The sequence below is a fragment of the Ictidomys tridecemlineatus genome, chromosome 1 (genome assembly GCF_052094955.1).
Source record: "Ictidomys tridecemlineatus isolate mIctTri1 chromosome 1, mIctTri1.hap1, whole genome shotgun sequence".
NCBI classification, from domain to species: Eukaryota; Metazoa; Chordata; class Mammalia; order Rodentia; family Sciuridae; genus Ictidomys; species Ictidomys tridecemlineatus.
In genome coordinates this window covers 87,421,069-87,439,905 of record NC_135477.1, presented here as the reverse complement: position 1 = coordinate 87,439,905, position 18,837 = coordinate 87,421,069, and the positions used below count along the sequence as shown (strand labels likewise).

Below are 18,837 nucleotides of genomic sequence, written 5' to 3'. Positions count from 1 at the left end.
GCAGGCTCGTCAGCTTCCAGAGTGACCGCAGCAGGGCTATTGTCCTTCTGATCCTCAAGCTTATCTGCTGTTTCCTTCCTCTAGATGGTCAGCTTATAAGGTGCAGTGGGATCTGGAGTGCACTTTCAGTCCATGGCTGTGGGCTTGACCCTGGTGTAATGAATCCTGGGGCCTGAATCTGCAACTTTTACTGCAGTTGGGGAGGATGAAATAACAGTGCAAGGATCCTTCCAAAGAGGTTTTAAGGGTGGAATAATCTATCCTTTGACCTAGACTGAATCTCCACTCCTGAAGGAGGGTGCACCTGTGGTCAAACTTACTGGCAACCTTCCCTAACCCATTGATTGAGAGTCTGTGTTTTCCTAAAGCTTGAAGCTGTTGTCTTAATGTTAATTCTCTATTTCCTGCAATCCCCTAGTAAGTGGGAGAAGTCTCCCACACATTGTCTCATAGGGCTCTCCCAGCCTCTAAGAGGACTCTATCCAGTCCTCTTAATGGGAGAGGAAATAATTCTCAAAAGTGCAGTAGGGAGGATTTCATCCCAATGCAGGTGAGTTTCCTGACACAGTTTACCCATCTGAGCCTTTAAAGTTGTATTTATTCTTTCTACTTTACCAGAACTTTGTGACCAATAGCAGTATGTAATTTCCATCTAATATTTAAACTTTTGCAATAATTGTATCATCTCTGCCACAAAATCTGGCCCATTGTCTGAGCTAATGGTTACTGGGATGCCAAATCTGAGAGCAATTTCCCAGAGGAGCATCCTGGCTACCTCTTGAGCCTTTTCAGTGCCAGTTGGAAAGACTTCCACCCAGCTGGCATACGAGCACACAAAAACCAAAAGATATTTATAGCCTCATGAACATGGTAGTTCAGTAAAGTCTAGTTTTAGGTCTTCAAAAGGTGCTTCTCCTACAGTTTGGATTCCTGGTGGATGCCTTGGCCCCTGGTGTGGGTGTTGCAGGTACAAGTTTCCCATTGCTCACAAATTACACAGCAGATGCTTATGTAGAAATGCTGACTTGAGTGCTGTTTGGCCAATGTATGTTCCCCTGTGGAACTGTGTGATTATGGCAGGGGCTGCAGTCTCAGAGATGGCTAACCTGTCATCAGAAAATCTCCATCATTGGGAGATAGCTTCCCTTTTCAGTCTTAAACTAATTATTTTTCTGCTGGGATTACTATAGTTTGCATTCTGTTAGAGGATTAGGGAGAAGAGCAGTGTCTAAGATTGGGAGCTGGATGTTCTGTCTGCTTTTTACAAGCTGCAAATCTTGCTTCTTGGTCTGCTCTTTGGTTGCCCTGAGCAGTGGTGGCAATGGTGCCTTTGGTGGCCACAATAGTACATAACCACAATTTTTTGAGTGCCCCTACTGCATCTAAAAGATCTTTTCCTGGCCATGTTTTATGTCTTTTCTTCCTGAATTAATTATCCCCCTTTCCTAATCTAAAGCCCCATAAACATGAAAAGTGGTAATGGCATATTTTGAGTCTGTGTAAATATTGCCACCAATTCCTGGTGCCAATTGGAGTGCTTGAGTCAGAGAGATTAGTTCTGCTTTTGTGTTGAAGTTCCCTAAAGCTGAGGATCTGCCTCAACAGTGGAGTCCACAGTGACCACTGCATGTCCAGCAAGACATATTCCACCTTCTGTAAAGCTACTTCCATCTGTGAAGTACTGCACATCAGGGTCTTTGAGGGGCTGCTCTGTCAGGTCTGGTTTACTAGAGATGACCTCAGTGCAGTTGTGATTAGGCTGTCCAGTCTCAATGGGCAGCAGAGTTGCTGAGTTTAGAGGAGTCCTGACAACTTCAATGTGGACATGTGGATTTTTACATAACATGCCCCGGTATCGGATCATCCTTGCATTAGTAGCCATATTATCATTTGGATTCTAACAGCATCAGTACAGAGTGGGGCACCTAGACTGTCAGTTTCTGTCCTATAGTCAGTGTCAGCTTCCACCACCAGAAGAGCCAAGGCTGCAAGGGCCCTGTAGACAAGGTGGCCAGCCTTGAGCCCCAGATCATAGCTGCTTAGGAAGATAGGCCACTAGATGGTGCCATGTCCCCAGTATTCCAGTTAGGACTCCTACAGCTATTCCAGACTGTTCATGGACATACAGAAAGAAAGGCTTGTGAGAGTAGGGAGTCCCAGTCCAGGCACACTGGTGAGTACTTGTTTAATGTCCTCAAAGACTTTTTGTTGTGTTGGTCCCCACATCAGAGGCTCCGGTTCCCCCTCAGACAATCGCAGCAGCAATCAAGAACCCATTCAAGAAGAATCAAGCTTGCATCTGCTCCAAACTGGAATCTTCATGCATAACTTCAACACACAATGCACAGTGCTTCAGCTGTTCCCTTGCCAAGGACCCACACTAGCCAGAGCACTGAAATAGTTCCCAATGGGGATCTACTTGAGAGACTGATTCTATGGATCCCTTGGATCCACTTGTGTACAAAATACCAAGTCCACTGACTGGGTTACTTATATGAGCAGTTTCATTGCTCTGACCCATGGAGCACAGTTCCCTTGACCCATGGAGCACAGTTCCCTTGCGCCTACAGGTCTGACCTGGGACATTGCACAAGCACCTGGCTTGAGCCATCTGCCTAGAAACTCACAGAAGACATCCTGTGCCCCCTTTGTCCTCCACTCTTATGCCACATTGCCTGGTTGGGCTCTGGCCTGGCTTTGTGGCTTGAGCACAAGGTTGAATGTCCCCTTGTGTGTTCCCTTGCATGGGCTCCTTGCTTGAGACACTTGCTTTCAAAATTGATCTGATGTAATCCATTACTCAGACCCACCAGCCCACCTGGATTGACTGCTGTCCCCTGCTTCTGACTCTGTTTAATATGGAGGAATGCAGATGAGTGACCCAAGCTGCTTTAAAATGGCTAGAGGATGGGGCTGAGGTTGTGGCTCAGTGGTAGAGCGCCTATAGGGTATGCATTAGGCACTGGGTTTCATTCTCAGCACTGCATATAAATAAATAAAGTTTCATCCACAAATAAAATGACTAGAGGAACATGTTCCAGACACACAAGGCAACATTCAAGCCTATGCCCAAACCTGATTCCCAGACACAGACCCAGGTGGGACAAAACAAAGAAGAAGATCTTCTAAAGGTAAAAAGATATCAAAAGGCTCTCACTGGTGGCCTTAAAGAAAAGGGGAAAAGAGCCCTAAATGTGAACTAAATATCACAAGTACTCCAAATGCCCGATGGGAGCCCCAGGCAGTTAGTTCTGTGGACGACTGTGCAAGGCCTTCTGACTCTTCATTCCCTTTGATCCTAAGGCACCACACAACCAGCAGATGATCAATGCCAGCTTTGTGGGACAAACTCAGGGAGACATTCACCCAAATCAACAAAACTAGAGGGTTTTGCTGGAAAGAATGCCAGTGAGCTGATTGAAGTGGCCACCCCAGTTTTCATCAACGGAGACCAAGAGGCTCAATGAGAGGCAGACTGGAAGATGAAGAAGAGGATCTCCTTTCAGCTGCCCGTCACCACAAACCCAGAAGTCACCCAAAGGGTGGAGGGGTGTCCCACCAGGATAAAACCAAAGCAAATATCAAAATTGGGGCCAAATGCATATCCCAAGGAAGGTCTGAATGGAAGGACAGACGGATCTGGGGACAAGGCTGAGACAAAACCAATGTGTCTACTGCCATCTAGAGGACCATTGGAAGAATGCATGCCCCTAACTAGAGGAAGACAACTGGGCTAAAATTACTCCTTACCAGCATAAAAAGGCCAAGTGATCCCAGCCCCACACATCCCCTTGATGCTCAACACTGTGGATATCTCTATGATGTCTCTGAGAAGGATTTTATGGGTCTGGAAAACCATGAAAAATTATGAGGACTAGGACCAACTGGGCTCCATCCCTTTGGGCCCCAGGAGCCTATGGTCCTAATGATTATGGGGAACATCCTGTTGACTTTAAGGTGAACACTGGGGCTCACCATTTCATGGTAACCCAACCTGTGGGCCCGCTTTCAAAGAAACAGACCATAATTGTGGGACCCACTGGCTACAAGCGGTGTCACTCTTTCCTGATATCCTGGCACTGCAACGTAGCAGGTCACAAAGTGATCCATGAGCTTCTGTACATGCCAGATTGCCTGGTGCCATGATGGGTTGAGACCTGCTGGGAAAACTCTAAGGCCAGATAACCTTTGACAACCTGGCTAGAGACCAGGCAATCCTGTCCCTGGGAAAACCTGAAGTAAAGGTTCTAACTCTTACAATTCCCTGGGAAGAGTAGTGGTGCCTCTTTGGCCTTACATTGGCACCACAATAGGGACAACAGCTCCCTTTCTGGGTACGAGGAGTATGCTGAGGACAAGTCACCTGGACTAGCCCAGACATCCCTTATGGTGGTGGAATTAAAACCAGGAACCATACTGGTCTGCCTGAGACTACTATATTCCTCAGAAAGCACAACTTGGAATTCAGAAACGTTTGGACAGAATTTTACAATATGGAATTCTCAATCCTTACCAATGACCATAGAGTACATATCTTTTGCCTGTCCAGAAAGCAGGAACTGATGACTACCAGCCAGTTCAATATTTGCATGCAGTGAATCGGACCATAGTCACCTTACATCCTGTGGTCCCCAATCCATATACTCTCCTAAGTCTGTTCCCTGCTGAGGCAGCCTATTTCACATGCCTGGATGTCAAAGAGGCCTTCTTCTACATTTGACTGGCACCTCAGAGTCATCCACTCTTTGCCTTCCAGTGGGAGACTCTAACAGGAACAAGGGCCAATTGACCTGCACCAGGCTACCACAGGGCTTCAAAACCTCACCAACCATCTTTGGGATGGTGCTGGCCTGTTCTGAGGGCCTTTCCTATAAAACAATGTAGATGAACATTTCTCCAGTATGTAGAGGATCTGTTGCTGGCCAGAGCAACCCAAATATATCTCTACAATGTCTCTACAAGACTCCTCACTGTCCTATGTAAAGCTGGTTACAAAGTCTCAAGAAAGTCCAAATATGACAAGAAAAATTCAAGTATCTTAGTTTCTATCTAACTCAGGGACAACAGCAACTGGGCTCCAAACAAGCAGTCTGCTCAATTCCAGTCCCTTCTACTTGCTGCCAGATCCGCAAGTTCCTGGATAAAGAAAATGAGGTATACATATACACAATGGAATATTACTCAGCCAAAAAGAAGAATGAAATTGTGGCATTTACTAGTAAATGGATGGAACGGGAAACTAACATGTTTAATGAAATAAGCCTATCCCAAACAACCAAAGGCCAAATGTTCTCTCTGATATGTGGATGCTGACTCACAATAAGCAGTAGGGTAGGGAGTAAAGGTTCACCGAATTGAACAGGGAGAAATGGGGAGAAAGGGGATGGGAATGGGAAAGATAGTTGAATGAATAAGACATAACTTTCCTATATTCATATATGAATACACGACCAGTGTAATTCTACATCACATATAACCACAAGAATGGAAAATTACACTCCATGTATATATGATATGTCAAAATATATTATACTGGCATGAATAACTAAAAAATTTTTAAATAAAAAATTTAAATTTAAAAAAAAAGAAATTATAGTATTTGCCAGTAAATGGATGGAACTGGAGAATATCATGTTAAGTGAAATAAAAATTACCTTAATTTCATTTAACTCCTTCTCTCATATATATTATTATTGTTATATATTTAATTTTTTCTGTTTCATAAAATACTAACATTTGAGTATCTTGTTTTGCTGTATTGGTAGTAAAATCTAGGGCTTCAAGTATGCTAGATAAGCACTCTACCACTGAGCTACATCCCCAGCCCTAATATTTGTTTATTTTTCCCTGTTATTATATTTCCTTTTTTAAATTAATTTTTAATTTTTATACACAAATGGAGCACAACTTTTCATTTCTCTAGTTGTACATGAGTAGAGTCACACCATTAGAGCAATTATACCCATACATAGGGATAATAACGTCTATCTCATTGTACCATCTTCCCCCACACACACTCCTTCCCTTCTGCTCTATCCAAAGTTCTTCCATTCTTCCCTTGCCCCCCGCCCATTATGGATCAGTATCCACGTATCAGAGAAAACATTTGTCCTTTGGTTTGGGGGGATTGGCTTATATCCCTTATCATGATATTCTCCAACTCCATCCATTTACCCATAAATGCCATAATTTCATTCTTCTTTAACACTGAATAGTATTCCATTGTGTATACATACCTGTTTCCTTATCCATTCATCTATTGAAGGGCATCTAGGCGGTTTCCATAGTTTAGCTATTGTGAATTAAGGCTGCTATAAACATTGAGGTGGCTGCATCGCTGTAGTATGCTGCTTTTAAGTCCTTTGGGTATAAACCTAGGAGTGGGTAGCTGGGTCAAATGGTGGTTCCATTCCAAATGATATTCATTTTAATCAGTCAATGTTTATTAAAATTTAATTAGGGGATGGGCTGTAGCCGAGTGACAGAGCATTTGCCTAGCATGTGTGAAGAACTGGGTTCAATTTTTAGCACTGCATAAAAATAAACAAATAAAATAAAGGCATTCTGTCCAACTGCAACTACAAAAAAATTTTTAATCTAATTATATATTTACCATTTTCTTGACTCTCCATTTTTTGCATCTTAGATCTATTTAGGATCATTTTCTTTCTACCTGAAGCACATCCTTCAGAATATAATAACATTCCAAGTATATCCCAAGCTACCTATTATATAAAAAGGAAGAAAAATAAGAATATGCATTTATATAAGAAAATGAAACACTGGGAATTAATAGAGAAAAATCAATAAGACCAAAAATTGCTTCAACAAAGTTTACAAATCTTTCAGTAGAATGGCCAAGGGAAAAAAGACTGAAAGAGGAAACATTTTTCTAAATCTTAAAATTCACATATTCACCTCCCCAAAAGAAACCCATACCTTCTAACAATAATTATCTATGTCTTCTAGTTCACAGTATTCCTTTATAATCTTTTTTTAAATATTTTTTTAGTTGTAGTTGGACACAATACCTTTATTTTGTTTATTTATTTTTAGGTGGTACTGAGGATTGAACCCAGGGCCTCACATGAGCTAGACAAGTGCTTTACCACTGAGCCACAGACACAGCCTCCCTTATAATCTTTTTGAGTTTTTTAAGTTGCGTGAATTTTATCTCAATAAAGCTGTTTTTTAAAGAAAAAAAAATATTGATATGTCGCAACAGGGGTCAGCAGGGCTTCTGCTGCTCGGAATAACAATGGGAAAAAACAGGAAGGGATTTTTCAAGATCACTCAATTTTTCGTGACTTCCTCATGTTTGTGGTGAGGTCTGTGTCCATCTCTGTCTCTTTAGTGGTTAGCAAATTCATAACATGGACTAATTTCATGAATGGTAAGAGAGAAGGGTCACAATCAGTCCTTGGGAAGTGGGTTAGTAGAATCCTAATACTATGCCTTTACTAGGTGGCATAGTTGAGGAGAAAAGGCAAGAAGTTTGAGTCCCCTAGGAAAAGGGCACAAGATGTTGTCACATTTTTCCCCCCCAGACAGTCACCTTTTATGGTTGTCAATTCTCAGGAATATGAAATAACAGCCTTGACTGTGACTTGAGGTCTTCATCGGGGAGCCTGGGGGAGGTGGTCCTGGTCAAATAGACTCTCCACATTGGCCCCTCTTCAGTGGTACTAGTGTCGCTGCTCACGCTTGAGTCCCTTGTAAGGAAGGCAGTAGCTGAAAAGCACCTAAGCTGCCAGCCCCATGTTAGCCTGGGCGATGTTCCCCTTCTTCACATGGATGTACTTGCTGTGGTAATGGTAGTAATCTCTCTGAAATGCTCCCGCTGTTCCTTTAGGGGTGAAATCCCTCATCAGTATCCGTTGTGGAAGCTCCCCTAGTTTGACATCCATGAGTTTCTGCTTTCACCAGTTTGACTGATGCCATCTTGGAGTCCTAGTGCCCACTGAGCCTGGCCAAGGGCTGCTGGCCCTGAGAGGTAAGCTTATGGAAACCCTACTAACCCTTTTTTTTTTTTTTTTGCATATTGCCTAGATCTGTTCTGAAGACAGGTATTATTAGAAGGTGGACTGGGGACTCTGCAGGCTCCCTGTGGGATTAAATTCTTGATTTGGCCTGAGGTGCTATTTGAATTACATTTCAGGCCAGGACCCGGGAAACAAGGCACACTCATTAATTTATTGATTCACCCCACAGATTAAAAGTCCAACAAGATCCTAGGCCTTGGGAATATGGACACTAAAAAGAGGACATAAGCTCTAACCTCTTGGGTCTGTGAACCTCCCAGTCTAAAAATAAGGAGCCCTGTCAAAAAGTCCATGTGAAAGTGCTAATACTGTCCCAAGTGTTAGAGGAGTGGGAAGGAGGAGCTGTGAAATGAGTCTGCACGAATTCACATGTATGAAGGGGCAGGCAGGTGAGGCAAAGAGGGGTGGCCTCTGGAAAGCACTTGTCCCATCTAAAGAAGAAAGCCTCTGAGATGCTGAGGGTCAGGGGTTTGGGGACTAGGGATGGAATCCAGGGGTGATTTACCACTGAGCTACATCCTCAGCCCTTTTTATTTTGTATTTTGAGACAGAGTTTCACTAAATGAGTTAGGGCCTTGATAATCTGCTGAGGCTGGCCTCAAACTTGCTATCCTTCTGGCTCAGCCTCCTTAGTTGCTACTATTAAAGTTATGTGCCACCTTGCCTGGTTTGTAACCCATGATTCAAAACATGGTACTTGAGGGGTGCCTTATGGGAAATAGAGCCCTGCCCCTCGCCTAGGCCCTTTGCTCTCCCTGGGCCCTTGGTCCTGCACCTGGAACCCTGACACCCGGCAGTGGCCATGGGCCCGGAGCCTAGCTCCACCCTGCCAGATCCCCTACCTTCCCTCCCCAGCCTGGTCCACTTTCCCGAGTGCCCTGCGCCAGCCCTGGCCCTTGACTCTGCATTTCCTGGCCTGGCTCCTTGCTTGAGCCTTCCTCAGGTCGCCCTTCTTGCTCCATGTGAGTCCCTGGGTGTTGACTGAGGGTCCCTCGCTGAGGCCTCTTCCCTGCTCCCCTTGGCTTCCCTGTAATTCAGTGCCCTAGTGCAGCCCCGCCTTCCCGGCCCCGCCCTTCCCTGCTCTCCCCTGGCTTGGGCCCTCCTCTGGGTCCCTCACTTGGGCTCATTCCTGAGGTCCTAGCCCCCACCCCACCTGCATCTTTTTTCCAGCCTTTCAGGCTGTGCCCTCCTTAGGCCCCCCTATGGTCATCCCTATCCCTGCCAGGCTCCTTTTCGGGATCCCCTTCCCAGGATGCTCACCGGGGCCAGGGGACTGGACCTGGTCTCTTGGCCCTGGGAGCTCCCTTTGGGAAAACATAGCCCTGCCCCTTGCCTGGGCCCTTTGGCCTCCCTCAGCCCGGGGCCTGCTCCCAGACCCTGACACCAGGCAGTGGACCTGGGCCTTGAGGCTTCCTCCTCCGGCACCAGCCACTCCCCTTTCTCCCCTCTCAGCCCTGTCCCCCTTTATATGCACCACACCCCAGCACTCGCAGTTGGCTCTCCATTCCTGGGCCTAGCTCCTATTGAGCCCCTGGCCGCCTTTCTCAAGGACCCTGTCCCTGTCTCTTGATTTCAGGCCCCTTTTTCTGGCGCCCTCCTGTGCCTCCCCTTTGTTCCCCTTGTGCTGTGGTATCCTGGCACTGCCCGCACCCTCCTCTTTTTCAGCTTCTCCCTAGCTTGGGCTCCTCCAATTGGTCTGCCTCCCATCCACACAGTCAACCCCGCCCCGTGCTTTAGGACTCAGGTTATCACCACACATTTCCCTCCTTTGACCCTCCTTTGGTTTAGATCCCTCTCTGAGGATCTCCTCACCTGGGGCAGATGTGTGGAATTGGCTGGCCTTTGCGCCCTAAAGGCTCCCTATGGGAAACACAGCTCTGCCCCTTGCCTGTGCCTTCTTCCCTGCCCGAACCCTGATACCTAGCAGTGGACAAGGGCCTGGCACCATCCTTGGGTTGCGCGATTTTCTCTCCTAACCTCTCGCCTTGCAAGCTTCCCCTACCCAAACCCAGCCCTCCCCAACCCTGACCCTTTGTGGTCAAGTCCCGGGCCTTGCTCCTCTCCTGGGCCCCTGAAGGCATTCATCCTCCTGCTCAGTGTCCCTTGTATTGCATGCCAGCTTTCTACTCATCCTTGCGCCGCCCATTCCTCCCCTTCCCCCCTTTCCTCTTGTTCGGTCTCACTGCTCCTCCGAGGTAGGGTGGGTCACTTGCTTGGGACCTGGCTCTCGCCCCTCTCCACACCCACTGTGATGCTGCGCCGATTTCTCCCGTTCCCTCCTCCTGGCCCCAGATCCTTGCCAGGACCACTTTTCCAGGTCCCTGGCCCATGATTCTCATCTGGGCCAGAGCACCTCATGGGAAACAGAGCCCTGGCCTTCACCTGGGCCCCTTTCTCTCCCTTGGCCCTTGGAACCCTGGAACCTGTACCAGGAACACTGACACCTGGCAGTGGCCCTGGGCCTCAATCCTGCCCCCACCCTCCCAGATACCCTGCCTTCCCTCCCCAGCCCAGTCCAGTGTCCTGAGCCGGGCCCTTGGCTCTACATTATCTGGTCTGGCTCCCCTCTTGAGACTCTGGTGGCCCTTGTTGCCAGCTAGGTGTCAGAGTTGACTGCAGGGTCCCTTGCTTGGTCCGCTTCCCTGCGCCCCTCCATTTCCCTGCACTGCAGTCCACTAGTGCCGCCCGACTGCCCAGCTATGCTCTTCTCTGATCTCCCCTGGAATGAGCCCTCCTCTAGGTCTGTAGCCTGGGCTCCTTGCTGGTGTCCCGGCCTCCACCCCACCAGCACCTCTCCTCCAGTTCTTCACGCTGTACCCTCCTTTGGCCCTTCTTTTGTTTCTGTCCATGCCAGGCCCCCTTTCCTGATCCCTTTCCCAGGATGCTTACCCAGGCCAGGAGAGTTGACCTGGCCTCTTGGCCCTTCTGGCTCCCTCAGAGAAAACTATAGCCCTGCCCCTTGCCTGGGCCCTTTGGCCTCCATCAGCCCAAGTCCTGCTCTCCAACCCTGACACCTGCAGTGGACCTGGGCTTTGAGCTTTCCTCCGCCTGCGACACCTGCTCCCCTCTCTCCCCTCTGTCCCCTCCCCAGCCCTGCAGGGGCCCTGGCACTTGGCTCTCCATTCCTGGGCCTGGCTCCTTGCTTGAGCTCCGGCTGCCATTCTCAAGGACCCCGTCCCGTCCCTGTCTCTTCATTTCAGGCCCCTTGCTCGTGCACCCTCCTGTGCCTCCCCCTGTTCCCCTTGTTCTGTGGTATCCTGTGCCAGGACCCTCCACTCCACCTGCTTCTCCCCAGCCTGGGCTCCTCCAATGTGTCCAGGCTCCCCACCTACACAGCCACTCCTTCCCCTGCTTCTGGGCACAGGGTATCCCAACCCAGTGCCCTTCTTTGGTCCTCCTTAGGTCCCAGTCCCTCTCTGAGGACCTACTCACCTGGGGCAGAGGAGTGGAATTGGCTGGCCTCTGTACCCTTTGGGCTCCCTATGGGAAACAGAGCCCTGCTTCTCGCCTGGGCCCCCTTCCCTGCCTGAACCCTGACACTGAGCAGTGGATGTGGGCCTTATGCTGACCTTGGCTTTTGTGATCCCCTCCCTTCCCTCCCCTGCCCTCTCACCTTGCATGCTGCCCCTACCCCAACCCAGCCCTCCCGAACCCTGATCCTTTGCTCTCCAGTCTCTGGTCCTGGCTGCTTGCCTCCGCCCCTGAGCACGTTGCCTTGTCAAGTGATGTCGCGTGGAGTAGCGTGGCATTTCTTCCTCTCAGGTCTGACCTGGGGGCTCTTCAGTGCCCCTTGCGCCTCCCTCTGTCTCCTGCTCCTCGCAGCCCCTTTCTCCCCTTCCCCTCCTACTTTCCCCTGGTGCTCGCATGTCTCTTGCTCTTGGGTTCCTCTTCCTTGGTTGGTTGAGTCGGTCCCTTGCCTGAGCTCCTGGCTTGGGTCCTGGCTCTCACTCCTCTCAGCACCCACCATGAGGCTCCACCGTGCCCTCCCGTCACCGTCCTCCTGGCCCCCTTCTATTGTCAAGCCTCCTTTGCCCTGGCCCTGGATTCTCACCTGGGCCAGGTCGCCTTGTGGGAAACAAAGCCCTGCCCATGTGCTCCCCTTTCTCTTCTTTCTCCCCTCCCCAGCCCTGTCCGTTTTCATGGGGCCCTGGCCCAGGCCCTGGCACATGGCTTTCCATTCCTGGGCCTGGCTCCTTGCTTGAACCCCTGGCCACTCTTCTCTGGGACCTTGTCCCTGTCCCTTGATTTAAGGCCCCTTTATGGGGCCCCCTCCTGTGTATCCCCTCTGTTCTCCTTGTACTGAAGTGGCACCCCCTTTCTCCACAGAAAAATCTTAACTGGGCTTCTCCAGAAATCTTCACCATGGCTGATTTTAGGACTGTCAGCAAAAGAGTCTCTGCAAAAGAGTTCAATGTAGATAAACTTCCTATTTTCACATCGCCTTGCTTTACTTTGCCACTGGCCGAGAAGATACCAGCACTCCAGGTGTTGGACACCCCTTACTAGTTTTTCAAAAACATACTCAGTATAGTACTTGATAGAAATGTGCAAACAAGGCCTCTGGCCTTGAGCTGGGCTTCACAGAGATGTCTATGTTTTTAAGATAAGTTACCAACTGGGCTTCATGGTATCAACTGGCAGGAGGAGGAAAGAAATGGGAGAAGAAGCTCTCCTCTTCTCAGGTGTTGTCCTTGAAGAGTTAACTTGCCCAAAACAATGAAAGAAAAAGCTACTTTTATGTGTACTTCTGCAGACTGTGAACTTCTGAGCCCCTTCCCTTACATGCTGGGAATAAAATTCTGAAACTGCCTGAACTCGAGGTTCAGGGGATTGATTGATTACAGCAAAAGCTGTGCCCTCTGAGCCTGGTTGCAACCAAATAAAACCGTATCCTGCTATCTTTGGTGCTTTGTCTCGCTTGTCTCTACAACAGTACTGTGGTATCCCAGCACTGCTGGACCCTCCCCTCACCCTGCTTCTCCCTAGCCTGGGCTCCTCCTATGGGTCCTGGCTCCCCACAACTGCCCCCCAATTCTGGACACAAGGTATCACCTTTGGCCCTCCTTTGGTCCCTGGTATCTCTCTGAGGATCTATTCACCTGGGGCAGAGGAGTGAAATGGGCTGGCCTCTGCGTCCTGAAGGCTTCCTATGGGAAACATAGCCCTGCCCCTCGCCTGGGCCCCCTTCGCTGCCTGAATCTTGACACCTGGCAGTGGACATAGGACTAGCACCGACCTTGCCCTGGGCGACCTCCTTTCTTCCCTCCCCTGCCCTTTTGCCTTGCATGCTGCCCCTACCCCAACCCTCCTAACCATGACAATAGGTGCTTAAGTCCCTGGGCCTGGCCTCTCACCTGAGCCCCTGACAGTGTTCCTGGTGTTGCTTGGCTTCACCTGGTGTCTCTTGGTGTAGGGTCTGACCTGGGGGTCCCTTGGTTGGGCCCCCTAGTGTGCTCCCCTCCTTTCCCTTTGCACCAACCTCTGTCTCCTCATCCTAGCATTGCCCCTTCCTCTCCTTCCCCTAGGTCTATCCCTTGGACCCCGGGCCTCCTGCCCCTTAGGTTCCTAATCCTCTTCTGGTCAGGTCGTTCCCTCACCCTGGCTCCTTGCTTGGGTCCTGGCTCTTGCACCTCTACCCACCCACCACGAACCCGTGCCATGCACTCCCGTTGCCGTCCTCCTGGTCCTTATCCCTTGCCAGGCTCCCTTGGCCTGGTTCCTGAACCTTGAGTCTCATCTGGGCCAGGAACCTTATGGAAACAGAGCCCTACCCCTCACCTGGGCCCCTTGATTCTTCCTGCACCTGGAAGTCTGACACCTAGCAGTGCCACTGGCACTCCAACATGCCTCTCCCCTGCTGGATCACCTGCCTTCCCTCCTCAGCCCTGTCCACTGTCCTGAAGCCCCTGGCCCAGCCCTTTCCCTTGGTTCTCCATTCCCTGGCCTGGCTTCTCACTTGAGCCTGTAGTGGCCCTTCTTGCTCTGTGCATCCCTAGTCTTGCACTGCAGGCCCCTCTTTTGGGTTGCTTCCCTGCTCCCATTGGCTTCCCAGCACAGCAGAACTCTAGTGCTGCTCTTCTGCCTGGCCCTGCCCTACCCTGCTCTCCCCTGGCCTGGGCTCTCCTCTAGTTCCCTAGTCTGAGTTCCTTGCCGGTGTCCTGGCCCCCACCTCACCAACACCAGTCCTCGGGCTCTTCACCCTGTGACTTTCTTCAGCCCTCCCATCATCCCTGTCCCTTTCCCTGATCCCTTTCCCAGGATTCTCATCGGGGCCAGCCGACCAGACCTGGCCTTTTGGCCCTGTGGGCTCCCTGTGGGAAAATGTAGCCCTGCCCCTTGCCTGGGCCCTTTGGCCTTTCTCAGCCTGGGGCCTGCTCCCAGACTCTGACACCCAGCCATGGACCTGGGCCTTCAGCCCTGCATTCCTTGGGCCACATGCTCCCCTTTCTCCCCTCCCTTCCCTTCACAGCCCAGACACTTTTCATGCAACCCTGGCCAGGGCCAAGGCACTTGGCACTCCATTCCTGGGCCTGGTTCCTTGCTGGAGCCCCCGGCCTTCTCCAACCTGTCCTTGTCCCTGTCCCGTGATTTCAGGCTCCATTTTCGAGCCCCCTTCTCTGCCTCCCCTCTGTTCCTTCCTTTTGTGCTGTGGTATCCTGGCACTGCCCAGACCCTCCCCTCCCCCTGCTTCTCCCTAGCCTGGGCTCCTCAAATGAGTCCTGGCTCCCCACAACCACCCCCAATTCCGGAAGCCAGGGATACCCTCACAGTGCCCTTCTTTGGCCCTCCTTTGGTCCCGGTCTGTCTCTGAGGATCTACTCACCTGAGGCAGAGGAGTAGAATTGGCTGGCCTCTGCACCCTGAAGGCTCCCTGTGGGAAACAGCCCTGCCACACTCCTGGGTCCTCTTCTCTACTGGAACCTTAACGCCTGGCAGTGGATTTGGGCCTAGGACCGAACTTGCCCTGCACAATATTCACCCTTGCCTCCTCTGCCCTCTCGCCTTGCATGCTGCTCCTACCCCAACCCAGCCCTCTCTAACCCTAAACCTTCGTGCTCCATTCCTGGGGCCTGGCCACTCACCTGAGCCCCTGACAGCATTCCTTGTGTCTCGTGGCTTCGCTTGGTGTCTCTTGGTGTTGGGTCTGACCTGGGGACCCCTTGCTTGGGCCAACTAGCGCTTTCCCCTCCATGCCCTTCGCGCCCCTCTCTGTCTCCTCATCCTGGCGATGCCCCTTCCTCTCATTCCCCTTGCGTTTTCCCCTTGAGCGCAGGACTCCTGCTCCTTGAATCCTCTGTTGGTCAGTATGGCCCCTTGCCTGGGCTCATTGCTTAGGTCCTGGCTCTTGCCTCTCTTTGCACCCACTGAGACCCTGTGCCATGCCCTCCAGGCACCGTCCTTCTGGCCTTTTCCCTTGCCAGGCTGCCTTGGCCTGGTCGCTCGCCCTTGATTATCATCTGGGCCAGAACGTCTTATGGAAAACAGAGTCCTGCCACTCGCCGTAGTCTTCCTGGGTCCTTGGTCCTACACCCAGAATCCTGAAACCTGGCAGTGGCCCTGATCCTCAAGCTTGCGTCCCCCTTCCTGGATTCGCTGCCTAACCTCCCCAGCTCTGTCCACTGTCCTGAGCCCCCTGCCCCAGCCCCAGCCCTTGGCCTGGCTCCTTGCTTGAGCCTCTGGTGGCTCCATTCCCTGGCCTGGCTTCTCACTTGAGCCTCTGGTGGCTCCATTCCCTGGCCTGGCTCCTCACTTGAGCCTCTGGTGGCCCTTGGTGCTTTGATTGCGGGTCCTGTGCTTGGGCCACTTCCCTGCTCCCCTTGGTTCCCCTGCACTGCAGTCCACTAGTGCTGCCTGCCTGAGGGGCCCCTGCTTTCCCTGCTTTCCCCTTCCTGGACCCTCCTCTAGGTCCCTAGCCTGGGCTCCTTGCTGGGGTCCTGGCCCCCACCCTACCAGCACCCTTCCTCCAGCCATTCCCGCTGTGCACTCCTTTGTCCCTCCTTTCGTCTCTGTCCCTGCCAGTCCCCCTTTCCTGATCCCTTTCCCAGGATGCTCACCAGGGCCAGGGGAGTGGACCTGGCCTCTTGGCCCTCCTGGGGAGGGAGGGGAAACAGGAGAAATCATAGCCCAAGGGGAAAACATAGCCTGCTCCTGCCTGGGCACTTTGACCTACCTCATCCTGGGCCCTGCTTCGCAACCCTGACACCTTGCAGTGGACCTGGGCCTTGAGCCTTCCTCCTCTGCACCACTGGCTCCACTCTCTTTCCTCCCTCTCCTCTTTAACCCTGCTGGGGCACTGGCACTTGGCCTCCATTCCTGGGCCTGGCTTCTTGCTTGAGCCCCTGGCCACACTTCTCAAGGACCCAGTCCCTGTCCCTTGATTTCAGGCCCTTTTTTCCAGCACCTTCCTGTGCCTCCCCTCTGTTCCCCTTGTGCTGTGGTATCCTGGCACTGCCAGGACCCTCCGTTCCCCCTGCTTCTCCCTACACTGGTCTTCTCCAGTGAGTCCTGGCTCCCCACCCCCCCACACCTGCGCACACCAAGTATCCCCTCACAGAGCCCTTTTTTGGCCCTCCTTTGCTCCAGGTCTCTCACTGAGGACCTACTCACCTGAGGCAGAGGAGTGGAATTGGCTGGCCTTTGTACCCTGAATGCTCCCTATGGGAAACACAGCCCTGCCACTGGCCTGAGTCCCATTCACTGACTGAACCTTGATGCCTGGCAGTGGACATGGTACTTGGGCCGATCTAGCCCTAAGCAATCCCCTTCCTTCCTTCCCCTGCCCTCTTGCCTTGCATGCTGCCCCTACCCCAACCAAGCCCTCCCTAACACTGACCCTTCGCTCTCCAGTCCTGGGCCTGGCTGCTTGCCTGAACCCCTGTCCACGTTCCTCGTGTCACCTGGTGTTGCGTGGGGTCACTTAGTGTCGAGCCTAAACTGGGGTCTCCTTGCTTGGGCCTCCTATCACACTGGCTTCGGTGCCCCTTGTACCTCCCTCTGTTTCCCAGTCCTCGCACAGCCCCTTTCTCCCCTTCCCCTCGCGCTTTCCCCTGGTACTCGCTGGTCTCCTGGTCTTGGGACCCCTCATTCTTGGTCGCTTAGATGGTCCCCTGCCTGATCTCCTGGCTTAAGTCCTGGCTCTCGCCCCTCTCTGCACCCACCACGACCCCCACCGTGCCCTCCAGTTTCCCTCCTCTTGGCTCCCTTCCATTGCCAGGCCTCCTTTGCCCGGTCCCCGACCTTGGATTCTCATCCAGGACAGAGTGCCCCTCTGGGAAACACAGCCCTGCCCCTTGCCTGGGTCCCCTTAGCAGCTCAAACCTTGACGCCTGGTAATGGAGGTGGGACTTGGGCCTACCTAGCCCTAAGCGATCCCCTCCCTTTCTTCCCCTGCCCTCTCGTCTTGCATGCTGCCCATACCCCAATCCAGTTCTCCCTAGCCCTGACCCTTTGCTCACCAGTCCCTGGGCCTGGCTGCTAGCCGGAGCTCTTGACTGCATTCCTAGTGTCCCATGGAGTAGCATGGCATTGTTTCCTGTTGGGTGTGACCTGAGGGCCCCTAGCACGCTCCCCTTGGTGCCTCTTGCGCCTCCCTCTGTCTCCTGGTCCTCCCACAGCCCCTTTCTTCCGTTCCCCTCGTGCATTCCCCTGGCAATCACGGGTCTCCTGCTCCAGCACAGTGAATATGGAAAGACCACCTAGACACAATATTTTGTAATATTATAACTCCAAGGATAAAAGAGAAGATGCTGAAAGATCCAGAAAGATAGAAACTTATCACTGTTAATGATTTACACTTGCAGCATAACTATTAACCAAATCGCATATATAGAATAAAAAATTTCCTGTTGTGGGAATTGGTATGTTTTATTATTCCATTTTGGGTCCTGAAAGGGTTAGTTCACTAACCCTGTTGACTCAGTATCTTAGCACATTTACTGGTGACTTTTTTGTGCAATTTGTTTTGAGTTTTAGTTCCTCAAATATTTTTTCACAATTTCCTATTAAAGGACAAACTCAGAGCATTTGTATTTAAGTCACATGTTTTCTCATTCTCTTTCCAATTAGCTGGCTTTCTCCTTCCATTTGACCCCGACTCCGGATAAATTTCAAGGTAAGTAGGTGATCTCTCTGACAAAGGGACTTTTCTTCCACATTTAAACTTACGACCTCCCTTGTTTCTCTTGTTCTTATTTCTTTCTTCAGAGGAAGGCTGGTATGGAAGAAAAAGGACAGGGGCTAAAGTTACCTAAACTTGAGTTTAAATCCTAGCTCCGTGACCATATTTACTTCAATGGCATTCTTGGTACTTATAGTCAAAGAGCATTGAAAAGGGCCTTGGCAATCATCTCTTCTCCCCAGAAATGATCTCACAGCCAGCAAAACTGACCAAAACTTTGTTGAGTCAATATATTGGTTCTGGATTCTCATGTGGGCCAGAGCGCCTTATGGGAAACAGCTGGTTTGTTGCAGCCCTGTGCTTATTTATCTCCAGGGAAGACAAGAGCTTTGTGGCATTTATTGGCCAAACCTGAATGAAAGAAACTATTTATTAATGTAGTCTTATGCTAGGGTGTGAGTTAGACCAGGGGACAGCCCTGTAGCATCTGGTTTATGTTTCCGAGTCTGGTTATACATCCTAGTTTGGGCCACTTGACTCCAAGGAGTATAAAAGACCCCTTCTTAGATGATTTATGGGTTTTGCTTTACGGTTATGCATCTGTTAATGGAATTTGAAGGCGGTGGATCTAAAACCAAAAGAAATAACTAAATTGATTAAAAAAGAAATCCAGGCACA

At 50.8% G+C, this 18,837-nt stretch overlaps 1 protein-coding gene across 4 annotated transcripts in view; it reads left to right on the top strand.

Moving 5' to 3' along the window:
* Window positions 1-18,837, top strand: part of Naip (NLR family apoptosis inhibitory protein) — a 68,772-nt gene that overhangs the window by 15,545 nt on the left and 34,390 nt on the right. For 3 of the 4 annotated variants that reach the window (XM_021728873.3, XM_005328972.4, XM_078043990.1), the window contains 2 exons: window positions 7,853-7,993; window positions 18,108-18,153. The exons of the other annotated variant lie outside the window; for it this stretch is intronic. The gene's annotated coding sequence lies outside the window, so the exon portion shown is untranslated. The remainder of the gene's footprint in view (window positions 1-7,852; window positions 7,994-18,107; window positions 18,154-18,837) is intronic. 4 annotated transcript variants of the gene reach the window in all.